General features: G+C 47.4%; 1 protein-coding gene across 1 annotated transcript in view; it reads right to left on the bottom strand.

Moving 5' to 3' along the window:
• NTNG2 (netrin G2) overlaps nt 1-12,509 on the bottom strand; it is a 115,754-nt gene that overhangs the window by 67,437 nt on the left and 35,808 nt on the right. The window lies entirely within an intron of this gene.

A 12,509-nucleotide genomic window follows, 5' to 3' on the forward strand; every position in this document is an offset into this window, starting at 1 on the left:
TACCCTAGCAGCAACAGCATCCATTCCATGTCACAACATCAAGGTGTTGAAGCCTCCTCCACAGCCTGATCACGAGAAAGGGAAGAAAAACACTCTAGGAACAGGCTCTATGGTTCCTGCCATAGACACCTCATTCCTAGTGCATCCCCAGAACTCTGTAAGAAGCTGGCAGGAACTTTTAAGCACTGCCTAGGTCACTTCAGGTATGACGCTTCTATGGCAGGAACCACAGACCCTATTCCTAGAGTGTTCCCCCTCCCTTCCAACCCTTCTTTCAGTGGAGGCAGATGCTGAGGGTCTGGGAACTACCAGACAAGGTTTGGGTGGGGCTGCCCTTTTTTGCACCCCTACCTAAGAGCAGAGGGATATATCCCTACGAGTACATAATACCCAAATTATTGGGTTCAGCTGACAGTCAGAGAATAATGAGCTGGCAAAGGTGATGTAGTGTAGGAGTGAGCAGAAGTTAGACTGAAATGTAGTTGTAGGTTTCTGGATGATTTTCAGTGACTCTTTAATGTTTAACAATGCCAAGAACAAAAAGGTGGGGTGTCCCTCCCCCCAAATTAGGCTGATGACATGGAAAAGCTTTGTGCAAGGAGGAAACCAGAAGTGGATTTGGATGTGCAAGGACTGCTGCAAGCTCAGTTCTGGCACTAAAATAAATTCCTGGGCTGAGCAGAGTTACCCTGTTCCTTAAATCTAAGTGTACGTCCTTTGGCATTATTTTGTACCTGGTGGACTTCAAGGCTATACTAAACATGCACACACACACGATGTAGAAAGACTGAAGTCTGCCCACCCCTGGTTAGTGGTTAGGGTGTTGCTAGGCATGGACCCATTGGGGGCTGACCCCCAATCTATTTCTGAGGGCCCCAGATCTATTTCCCAGAGTCCTGTGTGACTATTGGTGCCAATGGAGGGAGGGTTTCTTAGCTTAGTTGCCATGCAGGGTGGTGATTCTTAAGGGTGATTGAAGCTGGGGAGGGGTTAACTCTCCATTCCTGCAGCACCCTTCTGCACTTCCAAAATGTCCAATGCAGTTTACAGCTCAAAAAAAAATGTACCAAAACTGTATCAAAATAATATAAAATGGTTATTACTTTATCTACGGCTGCCAAAATCTCAATAGCTGCTCATTGGAAGAAATGCAGTGCCCCACCTGTATCAGATTGTTGTGGTTGTTTTTAGAATTTGGGATCTTGCCACAATGTTGAAACTGACTTATTATATTCGTGCAAGAGAAAATCACTCCTTGGAAAATAAGTGTGCTGGAAAATGGGTAACATTTGTTGCTTTCTGGAATGATAAATTCCAAGATAATGTTCATCTATTCTCTCTGTTTTCATTAAGGTGAAAAGATAAGTCAGTGCCTTATTCAGGGTCCTCCTGGCCAGAGGACACAGGCCATTATCCTCTCTCAGAAGATGAGTCCCCAGCAGAACCTCCATTTCCTCAGCCTTCCAGAAATGTCAGGTTACAAAATCAGGTGAGATACGTTTAACAGTCCAGTCATCTCCCCCAGGAAGGATGGAGCTGACCACACTACAGTCTTGTCAGCCTACGTAAGGCTTCAGTTGGCTTTAGCTCCCTGCTGAGACAACATCCTCTTATTGTCCTAGTAGGAGAGAGTTCCAGCCAGCCATCAGTACCCTCTTGGAGCTATCCAAGGTCCTGCTGGCTGTGAGTGTTGATAATTTTAGTCCAATACATCTGGAAAGCAGCAGGTTGAGGAAGGCTGGTATACAGCGTTATACCATTGGCTCTAGCTCAGTTCTGTCTATATTTACAAGTAGTGTAGGACTGCATATGGGGTCTTTCCTAGAATTACCTGGAGTTACCAGTGACCTTCTCCATGCAATGCATGTACTCCACCACTGAGCCCCCACCCCTGCAGAACTTTAGTGCACATGCATGCACACACACTAATGCATTTTTGATGATGTCATCCCCAACAGGTAAAACATGGACACTGCTTTATCCAAGGCACAGGTACCATGAAACAGGGAATGATTCCCATTAAACAGAAACAACATCTGCAGTCCCTCAGATTAGTGGGCCTAGTAAAACGTGTTGGCTGAACTATTTTGAAGCCCATCTGGCTGCATCTGGTCCCACACAGCCACCACCTTTCTAGATACTGATCTCTCTTCTTACACCCCTGAGAAGGCATTGGAAAATTATGACCATACCTGTGTTTTGTTGTGTTGTGTTGTGTTGTGTTGTGGTGGTGGTGGTGGTGTGTGTGTGTGTGTGTGTGTTTTAAAAACGTGGTTTTCTATTTGTCTTTTTTTCTGGCAAGGATAATAAACTGAGGGCTGTGGATTTAAAAGAACTGACCCATCTCTGCAGGTTTTACTGTTTGGAACAGATGTCTGCTTTATTTAAAAGACTTCGCAGTGCAGCCATTAATAAAATAATTTCACTTAAAATATATTGTTGGGGTTGGGGGGAGGTTGAGCAACAGAAAAATCATAATGCTTTGATTGGCTTGAAAAAGAGAATTTGCCCTCTTTGTTAACAGCCCAACCCTGATGGCATATAAGCAGAAGTTAACAGCTTCTATTGAATTTGAGGGTTGCAGGAAGAGGTTGTTTAAGTGAGCTCAGTTTCATAAGGGGATAACTTTATTTTCTTTTGAACTTCTTGGTGGGGGAGGGCAGTACATGTCCCCCCACTCCAGTTAGAGTAGGTCTCTAATTGCCATCCTGGAGAGATAGAACCTTCATAATTCAAGAGCACCATGTTTTAAATCTAGAACCAGGGATACACAAGTCTGCCAAGATCCTCCGAATTCCACTTTGTCACTTGGTTCATCTCACTCCCATTCTTATTTGCAACTTCTTTTTCTTTTTGTTCGAATGGGAAAAGTGTGCACTCCCCCCCCCCGCATTGACTAAAGCACACGAAAATGTGTGTGTGTGTGTTTTAAGTGCATTTTTCGAACACGATCGTGAATTTCAGATGTGCTATTTTTTCTGGGGAAAAGTAGGTTCAGCACATTGGATAGCTCCTTTAGTTTTCTGGCTGGTTCTGACTGAAACCCAGAATGGATTCACAGCCCCACCAAAATCAGAGCCACCAGCCTCCACTGTTGATAGATAGATAGATAGATAGATAGATAGATAGATAGATAGATATTAAAATTAACTGGGAGACTGGCATGCTGCAAAGCAAAGTGCTGCCCTTCAGTGCCATCTTTATTTGGGTTTGAAAGAGTGCTTTTATGTTTTGCTCAGACACACACACCCCTCCGCCTTGTATGTAGGTTCTTCCTCTTTTAGTCTCACCACTTTGCCTTCTGGGAAATCAGTGTTTTGTGATTGGCCATTCCTGCTCTGGCAGCCATTTTTTGAATGACCAACACCCCCCCCCCACACACACACACCCATGACTGCCATTTCCAAACATGCCCACTGACCCAAAATGTTTGGGGAACCCCTGCGTTGGAAAATGGTTATATTCTCCGAAGGTTTGCCTGGTATTTTAACTCTGACCTGTTGGGCTTCCTTGCTGTTGATATGGAGGCTGTGGAAGTATTTGAATGATCAGTTGTCTTCCCCTATTTGTAAGGTTTTACATTTCCATTTTTCCTCTTACAAGGAACCCAAGGCAGCTTACATTATCCTCCTCCTCTCTGTTGTATCCTCACAACAACAACCCTGTGAGGTGGGTTGGGCTGAGAGTCTGTGACTGGCCCAAAGCCACCCAGTGAGCTTCCATGGCTGAGTGGGGACTAGAACCCAGATCTCCCGGCTCCCAGTCCGTCACTCTCGCCACTACGCTACACTGGCCTTTCAAAATTTACCACTACACCACTGAGCACCTTGAAGACTATGTGAAGAAAGCTGAGGTTTATGGACATTCCCTAAATAAACATGGTGCTACACAGAATTATTTCTCCAAGCAGGACTCAAGAGTAGCACTGACAGTCTGATAAATATCAACTCTATTTTTAAATGCCAGTTCACTCATGCTCAGCTGGGGGTCCCAGTGCAGCATAAATCTCCAGCAGTCCTGCCTCTTACTCCACCCTACCAGCCTGCAAAGCTTCTCATCTTCAGGTGAAAGGCCTCAAGATGAAGTCTTTGGAGGAAATGTTAAAGGAGCAGGGTTTTAGTCTGCAGAAGAGACCATGGAGAGGCAATATGACAGCCAACTTCAAGTTGGCCCCAGCACTTGGCTATGGTGGCTGACGATTGTGGGAATTGTAGTCCAACACATCTAGAGGTTGGGGAAAGGCTGATCTACACCAAGGACAGCCCAAGACACGATGGGGCCCCACCCATTCCATGCACAAAAGCTGACTGGACTGGCAGATGAATCTGGCTTCAATATCGACGATGGGTTCGTGTCCTCCGCTGCATCAGAATGGAGCAGGCTACCTTAAGGGAACAGAGCAGGCTGCATTGCACATAGGTTTCTCCTCCAGCACTTTGCTGCCACCTCCCAGAATCTGCCACCCGAGGTGACTGCTTCACTCTGTCTCATGGGAGGGCCAGCCCTCATCTACACACACAAAGCATATCAATTTCCTTGTCTATAGATTATTCTGGACATGCCTTTTGGCCCCCAGCAGACCAGCTTGGTTTGTAGAATACTGCAGCAATATATCCTTCCGGAGATAGGAAATTCTCACCTAACATCCTCAGGCACTGCCACGATGCCTGGAGTACAAGCAAAACCCACCCATTGGTGCCTGCAAGAACTGTTTCAGTCCAGCAGTGGTGTAGTGGAGCCAGGGTTTGCTGGGTCAAGGCACTGGGATTTTTGATAAGAAGGGATTATGATGTCATCTGCTGCTACCCACCTCAGAATTCCCTTTCTCCCCTGAGCTTAGCTGTAATCTTCACAGTGGCCAGTGGCGGGGGGATGGATTTTCCAATCAACAATATATTGTTCCCTGTTGTAATTAGGGATGTTGGAGGAATCCGTTTGAGGGGTGGAGGTCACAGGGTTTTCATCAGCTTGGCCCCCCAGAGTTCGATCCATTTCCCACTAACTGGACTGACTCGGTCTGCAGTGAGTCAGTTAATGGATTTTCTGTGGTTTTTTATATGCATAAACTGTGCGAAGTATGGCCGCAATTTGTTCAAATTACACAGAATTCAGCCACAATTCGTGCAAATTATGCATATTTGTTCTAATTTTGGCTGCCATTTGCCAAATCCCTATTTGCGCAAATTGCAGACACACACACACATACACACACAATGGAAAAAGTTCCCGGAGTTCAGGGAAAACCTGTGGCTTGGCTCACAAATGAAGCCAAGTTGGGCAGGCAGAGGAAGTCTGTCGAACCCAAAGAGGGCTGATTTTCAAGAGATGAACATCCCAAGTTGCAATGCAAAGTATTTGGGGGTGGCTTGGTCTTGACTGGCTAATTAAGACCCATGAGCTTCGCAACAGACATATCACACACACACACACACACGCATGCACAAGGGTCAACACAGCTGCCAGCATTTGGGGGCTATCCTTGAGGGGAGTGGCTATGGAGATGGTCATGATGAGCATCTGCCTTTCAAAATTTACCACTACACCACTGAGCACTGGGCACTCAGGTCCATTTAAATTTCCCACAATACCTAGGAGTGATGCTACATGAAGCACATGGTGGGAAATTAAAATGGCAGCAAGGTCTGGCTGTCTGGTGTGGCTCAGGGACATGCCCTTAGGTTGCATTCAGACAGATGCGTCCTCCACAGTGGATTTAGCACAGGAGCACGAAAATCAGAAGATGAAGAAAAGGTAACTTGAGGAAGGGGCACAAGCTGATGCAGGAATGTTGAGCTACAGCCACTGTTTTGGACTGTGCCATCTGTGCTGATCTAGGCTCACTGTTGGGATTGGCAGCAAAGGGCACAGAGAGGCGGTCTGGCTTGCAGGTGGCCAGGGCTGCTGAATCAGCAGGCCTGCCCCTTGAAATGCTGCCCCTCCTCATCTGAAAGCACTTGCAGAGCCCCCTGGACTTGCTCCTCCTCTTCCCCATGGCTACCTGCTTGTTCGCCTGCCTCTCACTCCAGCCCAGACAACAATGGTGGTGAGGAGGAGGAGCAGTAGATGCCGCATCCGCCTCGCTCGCTGTCTCTCTGCCTGCCAAGCAAGCAAGTGGTAGCAAGGAGGAGGAAGAGGAGGAGGAGCAAGGACAGCTGCTGACAATGGGAGTGAGAAGGCAGAATCACTGAGGGAGGGGGCCCATGGAGGTGTCCTGCCGAAGGGCCTCTGAAATTTGGAGCTGGCCCTGGAGTCAGGGCTCACATCCAGCCTCCACCTTTTGCACCAGAACTGAGATGTCACACAGAACGGCTTGCTTGCCCAGTTCTCGTTGTTTCCCTGCCAGGTTGTGCTGTGACACGCGGAAGAAGCAACCAGGGGGAACAGGATGAACAAGGCCAAGAGACTACCGACGAGGAGTTGGCTTGTGTGCATTCCCAGTGGGATGCTTTAATTCTTGTTGTTCTACTACACTGGGGTGGGGGGCAACTTGTGGCCCTCCAGATATGTTGGCCTACAACTCCCATCAGCCCTAACTAGCCAATGGTGAGGGGTCATGGGAGTTGTAGGCCAAAACATCTGGAGGGCCATAAGTTGCCCACCCTGGTGTAAAGATTCTTTGGAAGCCACTTTGACTGTGCTTTACACCACGTTGTACCCAACTTAGCCTTGTTGCAGCCAGTGGCAAGATCAGCACACAGGGAACAGTTAAAAACAGGATCAGCTCCAGATTGAAGGCGTCCCAGGAAAGTGCCTCTGGAACAGGGCCCTTCCTATGTGGGTGAGCTCTGGCAGGCTCACCCAGTGGTGGTGGTGGGAGTAACAGCAGCTGGGTCCAGGACAGAGTCACCATTTTAATCTCAATGCTCCTGACATAATATTGCTCTGCGGCATTGTGAGAAATCTAAACAGCAGCTCCCAGGTCTAGGGTGCCCATGCGTCCCACTTCATTTATTTTTAGGTAATGTATTATTAACTAAAAATCAATGAAGGTAGTGCACCACAACTTAAAACAATAACACCATAAAACAATAAAAATGAGAATATTAAAAACAGGAAAATGCCATCCTCTGTTTGAAAGTGACCCCTACTTGATGGGTGGCCCAATGGAGGTCTGCTTTAAAGATAAAGGAAGAACGCTCTAATTCAGAAGATCACCCACCGGTAAACTATGAAGACTAGAGATGCCCTCATGACAGGGGTAGGCAGCCTTTGGGCTTGTGGGATCTGCTTTGTTTTTTGTGGGAACCTGGTACAAATGAATGGACAGGGGCCATGGAGTCAGCGACCTACTGCAACCCATGAGTCATCAGAGGTGCTGTATATCAGGAGGGTTGAACCTCTTCCAGCCCAAGGGCTGGATTCCATTTTGGATAAGCTCTCAGGGTGGTGGGTGGAGCCAGAGGCAAAAGGGATGGGGCCAAAAGGCCAGCATGTTTCCGCTTAGAAGTGTTCCTGCCAAGAAGGATGCCTTAGGAGAGGCATTGCAACCTTTCACAATGAGGGAAAAGCTGCACGAAGGCTGGGAAACCACGAAGTGAGTGGTGGTCCAAGAAAAGGAGGTGGGGCCAGAAGAAGGGGGTGTGGCCATCAGGAGAATCCCAGAAGGCCAGATTGAGACCCGAGGGGGGGGGGGCTGGATTTGGCCCCCTGGGCCTGAGGTTGCTAACTCCTGCTGTGTATACAAATATACATTTGAGTTCCTAGAAATCAGGGATTCTAACATAAAACTCCCAACGTGGCTGGTAGAGGTGCACAAAGACCTGGTCAAAAGCAACAGATTAATATTACCATTTTACAGGTGAGGAACACCCGAGGTGAAGAGAGAAGTGATTAGCACAAGATCAACCATTGCAGAGGCTTTAAAGTTTCTTGTGGTTGTGAAATAATTGCATGTCAGAAATGCTTGCCATTCTACTGAAAACCACCAGCTACTCATAGGTACTGATGTACCTTCTGCCTGCCCCTGTCTTATGAAACCTTGCCCTGGGCTTGATCCTTTCCCAGACAAGAGCCCTCGGCCTCCTGTCCCTCTTGCACTTCAGGACTCCTAAGGACCTTGTCGCACCCTTGAGAGCACCTTACTCATCAGCTTGAGTGTTCTAAGACCCCCACAGTTGGCCCCCAGCTTAAAGATTACCTGATTAGTTTACAAAGTCCCCATTTTGCTGAGGACAACAGCAAAGTGCTTAAGTTAGGACAGAATTTCCTCCAGATCCTGCAAGATGCCACATCAACAATAATTTGCTTTTCATCTGGAACCACGGCTCTGTTTTGTTTTTGCCAGGAAGGCAAGAAGAAGCTAGAGACACCTTAGCACACTCTGATGTTCAATGGGCGTCATATAGCTTCTTTATCCACCCCATACCCCACCCCAGTCCTGAAATAAATCTGTCCATCATGCCAAAGCCTGCGACCCTACAGATGGGGGAGACGCGTCAATCTCAAACCTCACTGCCGCCAACCCCCACCTCACCTGCACCCACCCCTCTTCTGACCCGACCTGTGGAGTCAAAAGCTCAGCCCCAGCTCTGAGGAACAGATGGTGAGGAGTGCTAATGAATCAGTCTGTGTATTTACCACGACGGTTCCTGCTGGGGAACGTTTTTAATCAACAGCAGCCATAACACACAGATCCTGCGACCGATCCAAGTGCTCTGCATTTCCCCCAATCTCTCGTATACATCAACTCATGTGCACAGCATGATCTTAAAATGATAGAATGATATATTTGTAAAAATTGGTGTGTGCTGAAGTAAGGTGTGTGTGTGTGTGTTTATGCAGTCCACTGAGTGTTTTTTAAAGCACACAGACACACACAGCTAGAATTCTCATTCCCCCGCATCTAGTTTTTCTCTCTGTCTTCCTTGAATTGGATCCGATTTACGCTGAATCAACTGCGCTGATGGAACTGGACTTCCCTGTCCCCTCTTTCCCATAGTAGTCCCACCAGCCCCCTGAAAATGCTACACAGAGCATCAGGAGACCCTGCTGAGCTGTAGTGTGGGGAGAGGTGGCACCCCCCAAAACTGGACGGAGGGACCTTCCCCACTCGTGGAAGGCAGACCCTGGATGCCAAATTCCCCAGACTGATTTTAGGAGTAGGGTGGGTCTTAGCACCGATAATCTGATGCTATTTACCCCAAGCGCATGGCGTAATAGTGGATTACACGGAGTATGTGGGTTTGTGGAGCCATCGAAAGCACTGTTAACCAGCCCTTTGCACACATGCTAGTTACATCCAGACTCAAGAACTGCAAAGCTCTCTACATAGGGCTTCTTTTAATGGAGAGACTGTCAACTTGGTTTCTATGAGTTTTGCCTTTTTTCCAGTCTTACATTCATTCTGTCCTGTTTCTGCATCAGTTAGCATTTTTTTTGAAGTCTGCACCAAAAGTTGTATGCATTTTTGTGCACAATTCTCCTAATATATCCATTTTTGTACTTATTTCTTGAACAGGGAACTGCATTGCAAAATTCAGTGAAGTGCAAATATAGAAGGATAATTGCATTTCAGTTCATAAAGGCTTGGAAAGTACGATGGATGGATGGATGAATTTTTGTACTCTTTTTTGGTTCAGGAAGTGTGATGGATGGATGGATGGATGGATGGATGGATGGATGGACGGATGGATGGTACTCAATGGTTGACTGGCTGGATTTGTTTTGGGAAGTGCAATGGCTGGCTGGCTGGATTTAGTTCAGGAAGTGTGATGGCTGACTGGATGGATTAGGTTTGGGAAGTGCAATGGCTATATGGATTTGGTTCAGGAAATGCAATGAGATGGATGAATGGGTTTGCTTTGGGAAGTGCAATGGCTATATGGCTGTATGGACTTGGTTCGGGAAGCGCGATGGATGGATGGAAGGATGGATGGAGTGTAATACTCATTGGATGAATGGAGTTTTGTACTTATATGCATTTTCATACTCGCTTTTTGAACAGGGAACTGCATTGCAAAATTCAGTGAAGTGCGGCTGCTGAAGGATAACTGTGTTTCTGTTCACATATTGGTTTGGGAAGTGCAATGGAAGGATGGATAGAGGGAAGTGGATGGATAGACAGATGGGGGGAAGATGGATGGATTCGGTGTATGTGAGAAAAAGAAAACGGGACAAGAGTATTGGGTAATGATGAGTGTGAATGGTGGTGTATGATATATGGATGTGTGTGAATGGGAGAGTGGGTGGACTGATGTATATGAATGCAGTGTGTATTGGTTCAAACCCACCTTTGCCTGGCTCCACCCATGTTTGGCATATACCCTCCACCCACTGGAAGACCACAAAGACATGCAGCCCTCATGGACAAAAAGCTTCCCCATCCCTGCTTTAATGCAGGTGTAGGCAACCGTTTAAGGCACACAGGGCAATTTGAGAAACTGTCATGGGTACCACCACAAAATGGCTTCCATAAGAAGCAAAGCCAAAGGATGGCAAAGGCCAAAATGGCAAAGGACAAGTAACCTGCCCAAAAGCTTTAGTTCAAGGCAGAGCTGGGGTCTGAGCTCCAAGACACTAAAAAACTCCTTTGAACCCACTGTTTCTGGCACCAACAAAAACCTAAGAACATAAGAAGAGCCATGCTGGATCAGACCAAGGGTCCATCTAGTCTAGCATTCTGTTCACACAGTGGCCAACCAGCTGTTGATTGGGAACCCACAGCAGGGCATGAGCGCAACAGCACCCTCCCACTCATGTTCCCCAGAAACTGGTGTACATAGGCTCACTGCCTATTTCACAGTAAACCTATTTCACAGCAATTCCAGCTACAAGTAAGAAAAGGTGTCAATATATTTTTCTTTTAGGTGGGAAGGGTAGGGCATCTTGGCAAGTGCCAAGAAAGGTGTCTGGGGGCACTACATTACCGCAGGCACCACATTGCTTATCCCTGCTTTAATGGGTAAGATGGGAGGGGGTCAAAGAAAAAAATCAATTCTAAGAAAGCGTCATCCAGTCCCAAAATAGCAGGACACTCTCAACTAAAAAAAAAAAAAAAAAATCACACTGCTTTTTGCTTTCAGAGTCAAACTATGTTGTCAAATTTGAGAAAAGCCAGGATGATATCAGGAACCAAAAATAACATCTGTAGGTAATTAAATTTCGTGCTCCAGGGCATAAATTGATAACCTGACAGAGATCAGGACGGAATTCCCATTGAACTAGAGATCTTTGCCGACAATTAACTTTCGCTCCATTCACGGATTTTGGGAAAGGGAGCCGCCATAATTAATTTAGAGTGATTACTGCTAATAGCTGGTAAGTGGTAAAACGTGAGCACAGAGACTATCAAACAACAGGGCAAAAGAGAGACGGAGAAACCTCCCTGAACAAATATACACTTTGGCACAGATGTCCTTAACCTGGTGCCTTCCAAATGTGTTGGCCTCAACTCCTACCATTCCCAAACAGTGTGGCCTGTGCCAGCTCCAGGTTTTGGGGGCCCTTGGGCAGGGCACCCCAGTGGGCCCCCTCCCTCAGTGAGTCCACCTCCTCATGGCCATTTTCACCAGCTGCTCTGGCTCCTCCTCCTCTTCCTCCCACTTGCCAGGGAGCAAGGAGGCCGTGGCATCTCCGGCTCCTCCTTCTCACCACCATTGTCTAGGCCAGGTGGACAAGCAGGTTGCAATGGTGAAGAGCAAGTCCAGGGGGCACTTTGTCAGTGGCGCCCTTCTGGGGTGTGGGCCCTTGGCAGGTGCTCGACCATGCCTGCCCTTGGCACCAGCCCTGAGCATAGTCATTGGCCCAGGCTGCAGGAGGTGGAGGCCTCGCAGAGGGCACTTTGCCTGGAATTCCTTCACATGTGGAACCAGCCATGGAGAGACAGTGTGGTGTAGTGGTTAAGTGTTGAACTGGGACTAGGGAAATCCAGGTTCTAGTCCCCACTTGGCCATGAAGCCCACCGGGTGACTTAGAATCACTGACTCTAAGCTTAACTTACCTCACAAGAGTTACTGTGAGGATAATATGGAGAGGAGGAGGACTTACAATAGATATACAAATGCAATGTGATAACTGTGCAGCACAGTAACCAGGTGAAGCAACACAGTAGGAAATGAAAGGGAAATAATTCAGTTCCAGGCTGAAGTCCTGAAGAAACCACACCATTTTGACTAATGGTTGAAATGGCAATCAAGTGGAGGCCAATCAGGTCTCCTGAGGGAGAAGCATCGTTGTGGCACAATGTCTCCCCTGAGCACCCCAACTGGGCAGGCAGGTTCATGTGGAAGATGGCAGGCCTTGAAGTACCTTTGTCCCAAACCATCTAAAGCTTCCAGGCAAGGGTGCAGAACCTCTTTCAGCCTGACAGCTGAATTCCATTTCGGAAAAGCTCTTGCGGCCTGTGTTCCAGTGGTGGGCAGGGCCAAAGGCAAAAGTGGTGGGGCCCAATGGGCAGGCCAAAATGCCAGCCAATTGTGGCTTAAGACTCTTCTTGCCAGTAACCTTTCAACCTTTTAGAATGGGGAAATAACACACAAAAGCAGGGGAACTACCCAACCATTGATGGTTGG

Source organism: Heloderma suspectum, chromosome 14, assembly GCF_057233095.1.
Source record: "Heloderma suspectum isolate Gila_16-S chromosome 14, 16-S_ref, whole genome shotgun sequence".
NCBI lineage: Eukaryota > Metazoa > Chordata > Lepidosauria > Squamata > Helodermatidae > Heloderma > Heloderma suspectum.